Raw genomic sequence first — 16,931 nt, forward strand, 5'->3', positions numbered from 1 at the left:
TTACCCTAGACCTATCGAAGAAAAAAATAAAAATAAATAAATGCTGCTATCAGGAATTGAACCCGCGATCTCGTATTGACAGCGTCTGATGCTAACCACTAAGCTACCGAGGAAGACATGCAATTCAATTGAAACAATACACACGATAACAGTTATTGTTTATCGATCTTCCACGATTCACCACAGCCCCTATTGAGGAGGAAGGTGCGATGATGGCTTATAGCAGAATTAGCGCTATTATGCTAACAATGCTATTAGCATTTAATTAGTATGCTATCTCTATGCATTATAGCGCTAATAGCAACGCTAATGAAAAATCCGTTAAAACTGCTATTACCAAACCACTTTTAGCGTTTTAGCAGTTATTAGTGCCTCATTTGCAAATATGTCAATAGCGCTAATAGCAATTAATAGCACGTCATATGCAATTGTGCTAAATGTAAAAAGATTCTAAGTCTAGAGACAGCGTGCTATTAGCGCTAATAGCGCTATTAGCGCTAATAGCAAATAATAGCACGTCATATGCAATTGTGCTAAATCTAAAAAGATTCTAAGTCTAGGGAAAGCGTGCTATTAGCGCTAATAGCGCTATTAGCGCTAATAGCAATTAATAGCACGTCATATGCAATTGTGCTAAATCTAAAAAGATTCTAAGTCTAGGGAAAGCGTGCTATTAGCGCTATTAGCGCTAATAGCAATTAATAGCACGTCATATGCAATTGTGCTAAATCTAAAAAGTTTGTAAGTCTAGGGAAAGCGTGCTATTAGCGCTAATAGCAATTAATAGCACGTCATATGCAATTGTGCTAAATGTAAAAATATTCTAAGTCTAGAGACAGCGTGCTATTAGCGCTAATAGCGCTATTAGCGCTAATAGCAAATAATAGCATGTCATATGCAATTGTGCTAAATCTAAAAGATTCTAAGTCTAGGAAAGCGTGCTATTAGCGCTAATAGCAAATAATAGCACGTCATATGCAATTGTGCTAAATCTAAAAAGATTCTAAGTCTAGGGAAAGCGTGCTATTAGCGCTATTAGCGATATTAGCGCTAATAGCAAATAATAGCACGTCATATGCAATTGTGCTAAATCTAAAAAGATTCTAAGTCTAGGGAAAGCGTGCTATTAGCGCTAATAGCGCTATTAGCGCTAATAGCAATTAATAGCACGTCATATGCAATTGTGCTAAATCTAAAAGATTCTAAGTCTAGGGAAAGCGTGCTATTAGCGCTATTAGCGCTAATAGCAATTAATAGCACGTCATATGCAATTGTGCTAAATCTAAAAAGTTTGTAAGTCTAGGGAAAGCGTGCTATTAGCGCTAATAGCGCTATTAGCGCTAATAGCAATTAATAGCACGTCATATGCAATTGTGCTAAATGTAAAAAGATTCTAAGTCTAGAGACAGCGTGCTATTAGCGCTAATAGCGCTATTAGCGCTAATAGCAAATAATAGCATGTCATATGCAATTGTGCTAAATCTAAAAAGATTCTAAGTCTAGGGAAAGCGTGCTATTAGCGCTAATAGCAATTAATAGCACGTCATATGCAATTGTGCTAAATGTAAAAAGATTCTAAGTCTAGAGACAGCGTGCTATTAGCGCTAATAGCAAATAATAGCACGTCATATGCAATTGTGCTAAATCTAAAAAGATTCTAAGTCTAGGGAAAGCGTGCTATTAGCGCTAATAGCGATATTAGCGCTAATAGCAAATAATAGCACGTCATATGCAATTGTGCTAAATCTAAAAAGATTCTAAGTCTAGGGAAAGCGTGCTATTAGCGCTAATAGCGCTATTAGCGCTAATAGCAAATAATAGCACGTCATATGCAATTGTGCTAAATCTAAACAGATCCTAAGTCTAGGGAAAGCGTGCTATTAGCGCTAATACCGCTATTAGTGCTAATAGCAATTAATAGCACGTCATATGCAATTGTGCTAAATCTAAAAAGTTTTTAAGTCTAGGTAAAGCGTGCTATTAGCGCTAATAGCGCTAATAGCAATTAATAGCACGTCGTATGCAATTGTGCTAAATGAAAAAGATTCTAAGTCTAGGGGAAGCGTGCTATTAGCGCTAATAGCAATTAATAGCACGTTATATGCAATTGTGCTAAATGTAAAAAGATTCTTAGTCTAGGGACAGTGTGCTGTTAGCGCTAATAGCGCTATTAGCGCTAATAGCAAATAATAGCACGTCATATGCAATTGTGCTAAATCTTAAAAGATCCTAAGTCTAGGGAAAGCGTGCTATTAGTGGTCAGTGGTCACACTAGCTTTGTTGCCCTGCGGGGCCCTTTTATATTGGAACTCACTTAGAGTGTTTAGTTCTCGTAAGAGAGTCTCCGGCCTCGGGCCTGCCGGCCATGCGGCCTTGATGTTTTTTGTTGATGGTGGGGACAGAGGTCTCACTAGCTTTCTTGCCCTGCGGGGCCCATTTATATTGGAACTCACTTGGAGTGTTTAGTTGTCGTATGGGAGATAGTGGCCTCGTGCCTGCAGGGCAGTGTGGCCTTGATGTTTGTTGTTGATGGTGGGGACAGCGGTCACACTAGCTTTGTTGCGCTGCGGGGCCCTTTTATATTGGAACTCACTTGGAGTGTTTAGTTGTCGTATGGGAGTCACCGGCCTCGGGCCTGCCGGCCCTGCGGCCTTGATGTTTGTTGCTGATGGTGGGGACAGCGGTCATACTAAGTTTCTTGGCCTGCAGGGCCCTTTTATATTGAACTCACTTGGAGTGTTTAGTTGTCGTATGGGAGTCTCCGGCCTCGGGCCTGCCAGCCCTGCGGCCTTGATGTTTTTTGTTGATGGTGGTGACAGCGATCACACTAGCTTTGTTGCCCTGCAGGGCCCTTTTATATTGGAACTCACTTGGAGTGTTTAGTTGTCGTATGGGAGTCACCGGCCTCAGGCCTGCCGGCCCTGCGGCCTTGATGTTTGTTGTTGATGGTGGGGACAGCGGTCACACTAGCTTTGTTGCCCTGCAGGGGCCCTTTTATATTGGAACTCACTTGGAGTGTTTAGTTGTCGTATGGGAGTCACCGGCCTCAGGCCTGCCGGCCCTGCGGCCTTGATGTTTGTTGTCATACTAAGTTTCTTGCCCTGCGGGGCCCTTTTATATTTGAACTTACTTGGAGTGTTAAGTTGTCGTATGGGAGTCTCTGGCCTCGGGCCTGCCGGTCCTGCGGCCTTGATGTTTTTGTTGATGGTGGGGACAGCGGTCACACTAGCTTTGTTGCCCTGCGGGGCCCTTTTACATTGGAACTCACTTGGAGTGTTTAGTTGTCGTATGGGAGTTACCGGCCTCGGGCCTGCCGGCCTTGCGGCCTTGATGTTTGTTGCTGATGGTGGGGACAGCGGTCATACTAAGTTTCTAAACCCTGCGGGGCCCTTTTATATTTGAACTCACTTGGAGTGTTTAGTTGTCGTATGGTAGTCTCCGGCCTCGGGCCTATCGGCCCTGCGGCCTTGATGTTTTTTGTTGATGGTGGGGACAGCGGTCACACTAGCTTTGTTGCCCTGCGGGGCCCTTTATATTGGAACTCATTTGGAGTGTTTAGTTGTCGTATGGGAGTCACTGGCCCGGGCCTGCCGGCCCTGCGGCCTTGATGTTTTTGCTGATGGTGGGGACAGCGGTCACACTAAGTTTCTTGCCCTGCGGGGCCTTTTATATTGGAACTCACTTGGAGTAATTAGTTGTCGTATGGGAGTCAACAGCCTGGGGCCTGCCGGCCTTGCGACCTTGATGTTTTTTGTTGATGGTGGGGACAGAGGTCACACTAGCTTTCTTGCCCTGCGGGGCCCTTTTATATTGGAACTCACTTAGAGTGTTTAGTTGTCGTATGGGAGTCACCGGCCTCAGGCCTGCCGGCCTTGCGGCCTTGATATTTTTTGTTGATGTTGGGGACAGCGGTCACACTAAGTTTCTTGCCCTGCAGGGGCCCATTTATATTGGAACTCACTTGGAGTGTTTAGTTGTCGTATGTGAGTCTCCGGCCTCAGGCCTGCCGGCCGTGCGGCCTTGATATTTTTGTTGATGGTGGGGACAGCGGTTACACTAGCTTTCTTGCCCTGCAGGGCCCTTTTATATTGGAACTCACTTGGTACGCTTAGTCGTCGTATGCGACGCACAGGCAACGAGTGTACCTCCCCTGCGGCCTTGATGTTTTTTGCTGATGGTGGGGACAGCGCTCACACAAAATTTCTTGCCCTACGGGGCCCTTTTATATTGGAACTCACTTGGAGTGTTTAGTTGTCGTATGGGAGTCACCGGCTTCGGGCCTGCCGGCCCTGCGGCCTTGATGTTTTTTGCTGATGGTGGGACAGCGCTCACACAAAATTTCTTGCCCTACGGGGCCCTTTTATATTGGAACTGACTTGGAGTGTTTAGTTGTCGTATGGGAGTCACCGGCCTCGGGCCTGCCGGCCCTGCGGCCTAGATGTTGGGGACAGCGGTCACACTAGCTTTGTTGCCCTGCAGGGGGCCCTTTTATATTGGAACTCACTTGGAGTGTTTAGTTGTCTTATGGGAGTCTCCGGCCTCGGGCCTGCCTGATGTTTGTTGCTGATGGCGGGGACAGCGGTCATACTAAGTTTCTTGACCTGCGGGGCCCTTTTATATTTGAACTCACTTGGAGTATTTAGTTGTCGTATGTGAGTCTCCGGCCTCAGGCCTGCCGGCCGTGCGGCCTTGATATTTTTGTTGATGGTGGGGACAGCAGTTACACTAGCTTTCTTGCCCTGCGGGGCCCTTTTATATTGGAACTCACTTGGAGTGTTTAGTTGTCGTATGGGAGTCACCGGCCCTGCGGCCTTGATGTTTTTTGCTGATGTTGGGGACAGCGGTCACACTAAATTTCTTGCCCTGCGGGGCCCATTTATATTGGAACTCACTTGGAGTGTTTAGTTGTCGTATGTGAGTCTCCGGCCTCAGGCCTGCCGGCCGTGCGGCCTTGATATTTTTGTTGATGGTGGGGACAGCGGTTACACTAGCTTTCTTGCCCTGCGGGGCCCTTTTATATTGGAACTCACTTGGAGTGTTTAGTTGTCGTATGGGAGTCACCGGCTTCGGGCCTGCCGGCCCTGCGGCCTTGATGTTTTTTGCTGATGGTGGGGACAGCGCTCACACAAAATTTCTTGCCCTACGGGGCCCTTTTATATTGGAACGGACTTGGAGTGTTTAGTTGTCGTATGGAGTCACCGGCCTCAGGCCTGCCGGACCTGCGGCCTTAATATTTTGTTGATGGTGGGGACAGCGGTCACACTAGCTTTCTTGACCTGCAGGGCCCTTTTATATTGGAACTCACTTGGAGTGTTTAGTTTTCGTATGGGGGTCCGGGGCCTCGCGAGTTCTACCCTTGCGGCCTTGATGTTTTTGTTGATGTTGGGGACAGCGGTCACACTAAATTTCTTGCCCTGCGGGGCCCTTTTATATTGGAACTCACTTGGAGTGTTTAGTTGTCGTATGGGAGTCACCGGCCTCGGGCCTGCTGATGTTTTTTGTTAATGGTGGGGACATTGGTCACACTAGCTTTGTTGCCCTGCGGGGCCCTTTTATATTGGAACTCACTTGGAGTGTTAAGTTGTCGTATGGGAGTCTCCGGCCTCAGGCCTGCCGGCCCTGTGGCCTTGATGTTTTTTGTTGATGGTAGGGACAGCGGTCACACTAGCTTTGTTGCCTTGCGGGGCCCTTTTATTTTGGAACTCACTTGGAGTGTTTAGCGCTCAATAGCGCTAATAGCACACACTACGCTATTAGCGCTAATAGCGCTAGTAGCACACCTTACGCTATTAGCGCTAATAACGCACCTCGCGCTAATGAGTGCTATTAGCGCTATTAGCGCTAATAGCGTCTACCATTTGCAGAAAATGAACAATTTGGCACATAATACAATGAGTTGTAATATCGTTATTAGCATACCTGTCGGTATTTGCGCTAATAGCGCTATTATCACGCCTTACGCTATTAGCGCTAATAGCGCATCCCACGCTAATGAGTGCTATTAGCGCTATTAGCGCTAATAGCGCTAATAGCACCTACCATCCGTAGAAAATGATCAATTTTAAAATTTGCAAACGATACAATAATGAGCGCTAAATCGCTATTAGCACACACTACGCTATTAGCGCTAATAGCGCTAGTAGCACACCTTACGCTATTAGCGCTAATAGCGCACCTCGTGCTAATGAGTGCTATTAGCGCTAATAGCGTCTACCATTCGCAGAAAATGAAGAATTTGGCACATAATACAATGAGTTGTAAAATCGTTATTAGCATACCTGTCGGTATTAGCGCTAATAGCGCTATTAGCACACCTTACGCTATTAGCGCTAATAGCGCATCCCACGCTAATGAGTGCTATTAGCGCTATTAGCGCTAATAGCGCTAATAGCACCTACCATCCGTAGAAAATGAACAATTTTCAAATTTGCAAGCGATACACTAATGAGCGCTAAATCGCTATTAGCACACACTACGCTATTAGCGTTAATAGCGCTAATAGCACACCTTACGCTATTACCGCTAATAGCGAACCTCGCGCTAATGAGTGCTATATCGTCTACCATTCGCAGAAAATCAACAATTTGGCACATAATACAATGAGTTGTAATATCGTTATTAGCATACCTGTCGGTATTTGCGCTAATAGCGCTATTAGCACGCCTTACGCTATTAGCGCTATTAGCGCATCCCACGCTAATGAGTGCTAATAGCGCTAATAGCACGCCTTACGCTAATAGCGCATCTCACGCAAATGAGTGATAATCTAATGGCCGCTATTAACGATATTAGCGCTAATATCGCTTACCTTGCCGAGAACAGTTTAGCACTTTTGGTAATAGCGCGCAATTGGTTCACCACAATTAGCACGAAATAGCAGAGGTTTGCTATTATCACGCTATCGGCGATATTAGCGCTATTAGCGTGGAAAAACAGAAAATTGCAAATACCGCGCAATTTGCAATTTTGCTAGTGAGCAGCGCTAACGCGCTAAATAACCATCATCGCACCTTTATCCTATTGAGTGTGACGATCTGCCATGAAAACTGTATAAAGTCTTGATTGGTATACTCTTTATTCATACCCCGTGGATGACCGTGGAAGACCGCTTCAAATGGTTCAATATATACATTTAACTCAATATAATAATAGGAGACCGTGGTAAATTACAGTATTTATCATAAGGGCTATCTCAAATCTTTGTTTTAATTTCTTATTATGATAGAAGCCCGAGTTTCATACGTATGTATACGTATTTTGTAATCGTTTTCGTAACGTGTGTTGTGGTCTTGTGGTTTAGAACAGGTCTTTATATCAGTAGGGCCGTAGTTCGAATCTCGAAGAGAGTTTTGTGCATTTTTTTTGTGTGTGGGTTTCCTGGTTTCTTACCACTGAACAATTTATTCCAGGCAAAAGTAAAAAATTACAGCAAGTTTTTCATTTTTTTTTCAAACCAGTAATTAGTATGAACTTTCGTCTACTGAAGATAGCAATATTAATGTGTTTAGTCAATGATGTCTTCTGCTATAAGTATGAACTTATACTTACTCGGGCATGGTGATAAGCCTTTTGATAAATATGAAACCATACTTAATATTAAGCTAGCTTAGTATGTGCAATCATCTGACTTCAGATATGCAAACTGAATAAAATAAGTATGATTTAATATAGGCATGCGCCAAGTAGGTTTTCTGCTATAAATATGAAAACATACTTGTTAGGGAAATGGTGTGTGTATCGTCCTTTCGATAAGTATGATATCATACTTAGTGCTTGGGGCAGGTTAGGGCACTTAACTCTATATGAAAGCTCACATACGCGTACATCCCCTACAGATATATGCACACTGAACGAATCCCTCCCTGCTTAGTATGATGATGATGATGATGATATCATCATCATCATCTTCATCATCATCATCATCATCATCATCATCAGCTTCAGCATCATCAAGACCTAATAATTATATTTATTTCCTTATTAAACATATTTATAACTCGCGTATACCATTAGCCTTTTATATAAGGTCAGATCACCTACAAAAACATTTCAAAACTATAATTAATAACATAAAACAATAAAATAAATTATCCTTTTTGCTCATCTGAAATAATAATAAAAGTTTATTTTCATTATAAAAAAATCTTACCCTAGACCTATCGAAGAAAAAAATAAAAAATAAATAAATGCTGCTATCAGGAATTGAACCCGCGATCTCGTATTGACAGCGTCTGATGCTAACCACTAAGCTACCGAGGAAGACATGCAATTCAATTGAAACAATACACACGATAACAGTTATTGTTTATCGATCTTCCACGATTCACCACAGCCCCTATTGAGTGTGACGATCTGCCATGAAAACTGTATAAAGTCTTGATTGGTATACTCTTTATTCATACCCCGTGGATGACCGTGGAAGACCGCTTCAAATGGTTCAATATATACATTTAACTCAATATAATAATAGGAGACCGTGGTAAATTACAGTATTTATCATAAGGGCTATCTCAAATCTTTGTTTTAATTTCTTATAGAGGCCCTGCATCAAATTATCGATTGGCTCCAAACAAAGGATTTGTACCGGTGTCCTTCACCGTAGTTATGGCGGAGTGCAGTCCATTCAATCAAATGTTGTCATCAACCTATTTGATCGTAGTGCAGGGTTATGTGTGTGAGACGAACTAACACGGTAGATGGCAATCATGCTTTTGTTGAATGCATTTGAGTAGTCCGCCATATTTACGGGATGATACGTCACATGCAAGGCCTCTATTATGATAGAAGCCCGAGTTTCATATGTATGTATACGTATTTTGTAATCGTTTTCCTAACGTGTGTTGTGGTCTTGTGGTTTAGAACAGGTCTTTATATCGGTAGGGCCGTAGTTCGAATCTCGAAGAGAGTTTTGTGCATTTTTTTTTGTGTGTGGGTTTCCTGGTTTCTTACTCCTGAACAATTTATTCCAGGCAAAAGTAAAAATTACAGCAAGTTTTTCATTTTTTTTTCCAAACCAGTAATTAGTATGAACTTTCGTCTACTGAAGATAGCAATATTAATGTGTTTAGTCAATGATGTCTTCTGCTATAAGTATGAACTTATACTTACTCGGGCATGGTGATAAGCCTTTTGATAAATATGAAACCATGCTTAATATTAAGCTAGCTTAGTATGTGCAATCATCTGACTTCAGATATGCAAACTGTAAAGTATGATTTAATATAGGCATGAGCCAAGTATGTTTTCTGCTATAAGTATGAAGACGTATTTGTTTAGCATGAAAACATACTTACTAGGGGAATTGTGTGTGTATCGTCCTTTCGATAAGTATGATATCATACTTAGTGCTTGGGGCAAAAACATCGGCCAATTTGGAATATTGCTAACATGTAAGTATGGAGCCACACTCGCTAGGAGCAAGGTGTGTATAAAGAAATTTGGATAACTACACAATTCAGAAGAAGTGTAAATTGACAATATGAACAAGAAAGAATGAAAGAAAGAAAGAAAGAAAGAAAGAAAGAAAGAAAGAAAGAAAGAAAGAAAGAAAGAAAGAAAGAAAGAAAGAAAGAAAGAAAGAAAGAAAGAAGTTGAGGTAAAAAAAAGCTTTTAAACATATCGTACAGAAGAGGATAGGAAAAGTAATATTATTTTAAAAAAATAGCACTACAGAAGATTCGAACTCATGGCTATCATTATAACCTATTATAGTTCACAAGTCACAGCCTCTACCGCTGCGACACGAGGAACTCTCTGAACAGTTAATCGATTTATAATGTATATTAAGTTATTCAATGTACGTATGGTCCGTGGCGTGATAGAAAACTTAACTGAAACGTATCAAATAGACATAATTTTATCGGTTTACTCCGAATATATTTGTTGGCAATGTATTTAGGGTTGTAAAAATAAATTTGGAATTTGGATCCATTAACTTCTCCACGGTCGACAAAATTTAAAGAAAGAAAATTACATTGATTTCCTTTTAAACTGATTGTGTCGACCGTTAGCGTTATACTTATTATAAATAAATCTGCACAACTAACAACGGCCCTCCTACAGTGTATAGTGGTTTTGTTAATGCTTTGTGATCACGAGATCTAGAGTTCGAGTCCCATTGTCGCCTGTTTTTTTACTTTAAAAATCTGCACCTTATCCCTTTTTAAAATCTCAGATGACACCTACGTCGGTTCAAATTTTAACAAAATAATTATGATCAATAAAGAAATCTGTGAGAGTATAGATTTTAATTAGCGATGTCTCAAGAATTTGAATAGATATGATTTGGTTTATCGTTCATTATCGAACTCCATGCACACGTACATTGTCTTTACCTACTTGTCTTTATCTGCTGACTTCAGATATGCAAACTGTTAACAGTTTGCATATCTGAAGTCAGCTAATTGCATACTAAGCTAGCTGAATATTAAGTATGGTTTCATGCTTATCAAAAGGCTTATCACCATGCCCAGCTAGTATAATTTCATACTTATAGCAGAAGACATCATTGACCAAACACATTGTAAAATATTATTTCGATCAACAAAAATCTGAAATCTATTCTGTAGAAGTAAATACTAAGGAAAAATAAAATAACGGGATCAAAATAAAAAAGTAGCATGTAGTATTCGAACCCGTGTGGTACGCGCTCTACCAATTGAGCTATTTAATGATACTCGATTTGTTTGGGATAATTTAGACCATATCAATGTATGAGTTTTACGGTATGCAGACACAATTAAGATTTTAATACTATGTCTCTATACTGTTTACTGGCTTGCATACCGTGCAATTTTCTATTTATGTCAAGTTTTGGAATCTAATTTGTGAAGAACAGGTCTGAATACCGTGGTTCTCTATTCAATAAGCCAATTATTATTGCATAAAACAAGTGGATTAGTTTTAACACTTTTATTCGTTTATAATGAATCTATAGTACAAAGGTGCACGTAGAATCACAACACCTCAATAGCTCAGTGGATAAGGAGACTGACAGTTAACGGAAGGGCGTGGGTTCAATTCCCGGCATTTTTTTCCATTTGTTTTGTTTTAATTTGCTTTTGCCTATGAATAGGCCTCGTTGTCCGAGTCGTGGGTTCAGCCGCGTAACATGGGGCGCGCTTCGCGCGTCCTAAGCCATGTAGCTGCCTCGTTGTCCGAGGAAATGAGCCAGTTCTAGGTAAAGACAATGTACGTGTGCATGGAGTTCGATAATGAACGATAAACCAAATCATATCTATTCAAATTCTTGAGACATCGCTAATTAAAATCTATACTCTCACAGATTTCTTTATTGATCATAATTATTTTTGTTAAAATTTGAACCGACGCAGGTGTCATCTGAAATTTTAAAAAGGGATAAGGTGCAGATTTTTAAAGTAAAAAAACAGGCGACAATGGGACTCGAACTCTAGATCTCGTGATCACAAAGCATTAACAAAACCACTATACACTGTAGGAGGGCCGTTGTTAGTCGTGCAGATTTATTTATAATAAGAGAACGCTAACGGTCGACACAATCAGTTTAAAAAGAAATCAATGTAATTTTCTTTCTTTAAATTTTGTCGACCGTAGGGAAGTTAATGAATCAAAATTCCAAATTTATTTTTACAACCCTAAATACATTGCCAACAAATATATTCGGAGTAAGCCGATAAAATTATGTCTATTTGATACGTTTCAGTTAAGTTTTCTATCACGCCACGGACCATACGTACATTGAATAACTTAATATACATTATAAATCGATTAACTGTTCAGAGAGTTCCTCGTGTTGCAGCGGTAGAGGCTGTGACTGGTGAACTATAATAGGTTATAATGTTAGCCGTGAGTTCGAATCTTCTGTAGTGCTATTTTTTAATAATATTACTTTTCCTATCCTCTTCTGTACGATATGTTTAAAAGCTTTTTTACCTCAACTTTCTTTCTTTCTTTCTTTCGTTCGTTCGTTCGTTCGTTCGTTCGTTCTTTCTTTCTTTCTTTCTTTCTTTCTTTCTTTCTTTCTTTCTTTCTTTCTTTCTTTCTTTCTTTCTTTCATTCTTTCTTTCTTTCTTTTTTTCTTTCATTCTTTCTTGTTCATATTGTCAATTTACACTTCTTCTGAATTGTGTAGTTATCCAAATTTCTTTATACACACCTTGCTCCTAGCGAGTGTGGCTCCATACTTACATGTTAGCTATATTCCAAATTGGCCGATGTTTTTGTCCCCAAGCACTAAGTATGATATCATACTTATCGAAAGGACGATACACACACAATTCCCCTAGTAAGTATGTTTTCATACTAAACAGGTACGTCTTCATACTTATAGCAGAAAACATACTTGGCTCATGCCTATATTAAATCATACTTCAAAAAAAAATTTTTTTCATTATAGATTTTTGAAAGTCTATTTTATTTTTCATTTGAGCATAATCTAGCAGTTGATGTTGTTGTTGCAAACTGTGCGCACAGTAATAAAACAATAATTTGTTTAAAATATTTTGTTTTTCTGATGACTTGTAGTTAATGTAAGATTTCTATTTGTGTGGCTATAGTGTAAATGATGATGACGACGACGATGATGATGATGATGGTGATGATGATGGTGATAATGATGATGGTTTAGATGATGATGATGATGATGATGATGATGTTGTTTTTGTTGTTGTTGTTGTTGTTGTTGTTGTTGTTGTGATGATGATGTTGATGATGATGATGATGATGATGATGATGATGATGATGATGATGTTGGATAATACAACTGATGTCAGATGATTATTAGAGTCGTGATGGTGACGATGATGGCAGTGATGAGGGATTTAATTTAGTATGAAATTCTCAACCCCCCTCCCACACCCACCAGTCAATGTTGTTTTGATACTGAGACAGGAACGGACAATTGGTCTAGTATTGGCTCCATTACTCGTTGACCTACGATAAAACGCCCAATAAAGACTTAGTCACCGGACCGCGCCGGCCAGTTAAAGTACATGCCCTATCACACCACTCCACGCCATACATAAATTCTCCCAGTCACATTTCCCAAATATGAAATTAAAATTAAAGTAAAATTTTAATTTACTTCTTTTAAAGTTTGGCAGAGGCGGGGTTCGAACTCACGGCGCACGGCTTAGTACTCTATGAGCCTAGCGCCTTAGACCACTCGGCCACTTGTCTTGTTGTTATTAATTTGAAACTTATTTAAAAATATAATCGCAACTTCAACATAGGCCTACCACGTGACAAGCAAAGACAGAAAACGTATTATATTTTGGAATTTTATCTGCTTAAATCATTAATGTGTATTATAATAGAGCTACCATTATTTATATTGTTGAATTCTCAAGCGCATCATTTCGAATTGGGTTTGGAAGATACATTCTCCTAAAGCCCAATACTGACTCCACCTGTACATTTTAATTTCATCGCGAGATGCTGAGATGTTTGAAAAGCATCGCAGCATCGCATACCGCTGCAAAGGGGAGTCAGGATCGGGCTTAATTCGAACCACCAGCATCCAAGGTCCGATGTAGAGAGTCTTTCCTATTCAGAGGAAATATTGCAATTACACACCTTATTGCCTTTTAACAATAACCAATGACACTAGCACGTAATTCCAGTCAAGCACCAATCTTTAATCCTATTGTTGAAGAGGATAATAAGCTTATACTTATGTATAGCATTCGTAAAAAAGCTTAAGTCTTTGTTTGCTTTGGTTAAATCCTGTTCAAGTGGTGGGTTAACCAACAATTAACAATGAGAGGACATTCCTGAAACTCGTTCAATTGGCGATGATTTGAAGTGACTGCCAATTATGACCATTTGATATTTAATACCAGCAATGTGGAAAAAAAGAAATAATGTAGTGCCAAAATAATGTACCCTTTTACTTTCTAATCACTACATGCGCAAAACGGTGCGCCCTTTCTTGATATCCGGGGTCTCACATAGCTCCTTTTACGGAAGGAGCAAAGTTTAACAAGTTACAACTCCGCTTCTGCAGTACGAATGTCAGCGGCGAATGTCAGGTTATTATTTCCCAGTCTTGAAAAAAATTGCAGGCAGAGGTGGGAATCGATCTCGGTACCTCCCGGTTAAAAAGCACTGTGCAAAACCACTAAGCCAACTAAATATCTGTCGTGAGATGCTTGACATTAATCTTTGATATTGCTGAATGGAACAAATCGCGGAATTAAATCAGTAATAAAAGAAGTAGATTCTTATTTAGCGGGCAAATTGGATAAAAGGGAAATATTTGTCCCTGCTCTAAAGAAAATATAGGTTAGAAAATTACCAAATAAATTTAAATTAAAAATTGAGATTTTATATTTATTTATTTCACAAGGCGGCATTATCACAGACAAACACTGTATACGCTAAAAACTCGACCCTCATTACTAGATGATGGCATAGCTCAGTGTTAGAGCATCAGACTGGTAATGTCAATATCGTTGGTTCGAATCCGCCTGCCAGCAATGGTTATTATGATTTTAATGCTACGCTACAATTTGTTCAATTTTTTTTCATTTATTTATTTATTTATTTATTTATATATTTATATATTTATTTATTTATTTATTTATTTATTTATTTATTTATTTATTTATTTAAATAATTTGATATATTTGAAAGGGGTATTTGAGCAATTTGAAATTTTTACCCCGTATAATCCTATGGGGTCATTTTGAACCCACCCCATCCCAAATTGCCAAAACCTATGAGTTTAAATCATACATAATGATCAGTACGTCAATCATGAGTGAACACTGTCCGGTTGGTCACTGCATTTATTTGGGAATGGGTAGGCACTGCAGCTTGATTCACCATCCACAACATGATAATGTGTGCACATGCTACATTATATACACTTGTAGGCCTATGTTGTTGTTGGTGTATAAGTAATGAGCCTTGCAATTGAAATGCCTCAAGCTTTTAATCCGATATGCAGATTATCTATTTGTTTTCATGAATTGGAAGACATTCTTTGATGTATTACTGAGCTCAATGATCTGAAATTACTGGAGTGTGAGGTCAGCATAGTATTTTATTAACAAAAAGTATAGAGGCCCTGCATGAAATTATCGATTGGCTCCAAACAAAGGATTTGAGCCGGTGTCCTTCACTGTAGTTATGGCGGAGTGCAGTCCATTCAATCAAATGTTGTCATCAACCTATTTGATTGCAATCATGCTTTTGTTGAATGCATTTGAGTAGTCCGCCATATTTACGGGATGACATGTCACATGCAAGGCCTCTATTCTCCAAATTCATTTCCTAATGTATGTGAGAATGATACAATAATGACATGATGAACATAGTCATTGATGCATCAGTTTTAAAATAGACTAGGCGGTTACCATATTTGGCGGTTCTCGCCTGGGCGCGATTACCAGGCTGATGGTGACATGCCCATATGACAGTTTTACTAATTTGACCTCAGATGACCCCTGGCGACCCCAAAATGACCTTCCAAAATTTGGCTCTAAATGTTAACTGTACCCACCAAGTTTCATGCCCATACGACAGTTTTAGTCATTTGACCTCAGATGACCCCTGGGTGACCTTGGATGACCCCAAAATGATCTAAACTTATAACTCTAAATGTTGACTGTACCCACCAAGTTTCATGCCCATATATGAGTTTTACTAATTTGACCTCAGATGACCCGTGGTGACCTTGGATGACCCCAAAATGACCTTCAAAAATGTTGTTTTAAATGTTGACTGTACCTACCAAGTTTCATGCCCATACGACACTTTTAGTAATTTGACCTCAGATGACCCCTGGGAGCGGACCCCGGTGTCAGATGACTTTAAAACGAACATAAACGTCTTCTTGACAGGACAGAACTACACCCACCCACCGAGTTTGAGCCCCGTACGACCTAGTTTCATGTCCATATGACAGTTTTTAGTCATTTTACCTCAAATGACCCCTGGGAGGGGGCCCCAGGGTCGGATGACTTAACGAACATGAACATCTTCTTGCCAGGACAGAACTACACCCACCCACCGAGTTTGAGTCCCGTAGGACCTAGTTTCATGCCCATATGACAGTTTTTAGTCATTTGACCTCAAATGACCCCTTGGAGGGGGCACCGGGGTCGGATGACTTAACGAACATAAACTTCTTCTTGCCAGGACAGAACTACACCCACCCACCGAGTTTGAGCCCCGTATTTCCTGAAATAAAATTAGGGGTCTAATGTGGATTTATTGTATAAATGATGAAAACATCGACGTGTATACAACAAGCTACAAAAAAAAATGGTAGGCCACACCACACCAACATACTTTTGGTATACGACGAGCACGTAGATCACCGTAAATTACCTTCCTGATTTAAATGATCCTTCACGTCTGGTAGTTCATAGATACAACTCTGTTGCGGGAGAACGCAGATTCACTGCTACTGCTGCCAAAGCCTGGAACAATCTGCCACTGCACATCAGGGGTGCAACATCCACAAACACTTTCAAGAAATTGTTAAAAACTCATTTATTCTGAACTTTTGTTTGTTTATATTGTTTTACTGCTTTGATGTATTTGTAAACGCAATGTTGCCTTGCGGCGAATTGCGTCATAAATAACTTTTGTATGTATGTATGTATGTATGTATGGAGTTTAATGCGCGTGGTCAAATGTGCTCTCTTATGCGGCCCATACACGTTCAATCTTATTGACCAATATCGAAGACCCTGGATACAAGAGTGGATACAAAATCTACCATTGAACACGCACAATGGTAGATTTTGTATCCACTCCTGCATCTAGGTCCCCAATATTGATCAATATTTTGATCGTGTATGGGTCGCATTAGACCACATACTATCCGATGGAAACGTTAACAAGCACAGACCATGCTTTGTAATTATAAAATGGCCGAATATGTACTTGAAGGTGGTACTACACCTCTGGCCTATTTTGTGCCTATTTTTGCATTTTTCTCA

The sequence above is a fragment of the Amphiura filiformis genome, chromosome 16, assembly GCF_039555335.1.
Source record: "Amphiura filiformis chromosome 16, Afil_fr2py, whole genome shotgun sequence".
Classification (NCBI taxonomy): domain Eukaryota; kingdom Metazoa; phylum Echinodermata; class Ophiuroidea; order Amphilepidida; family Amphiuridae; genus Amphiura; species Amphiura filiformis.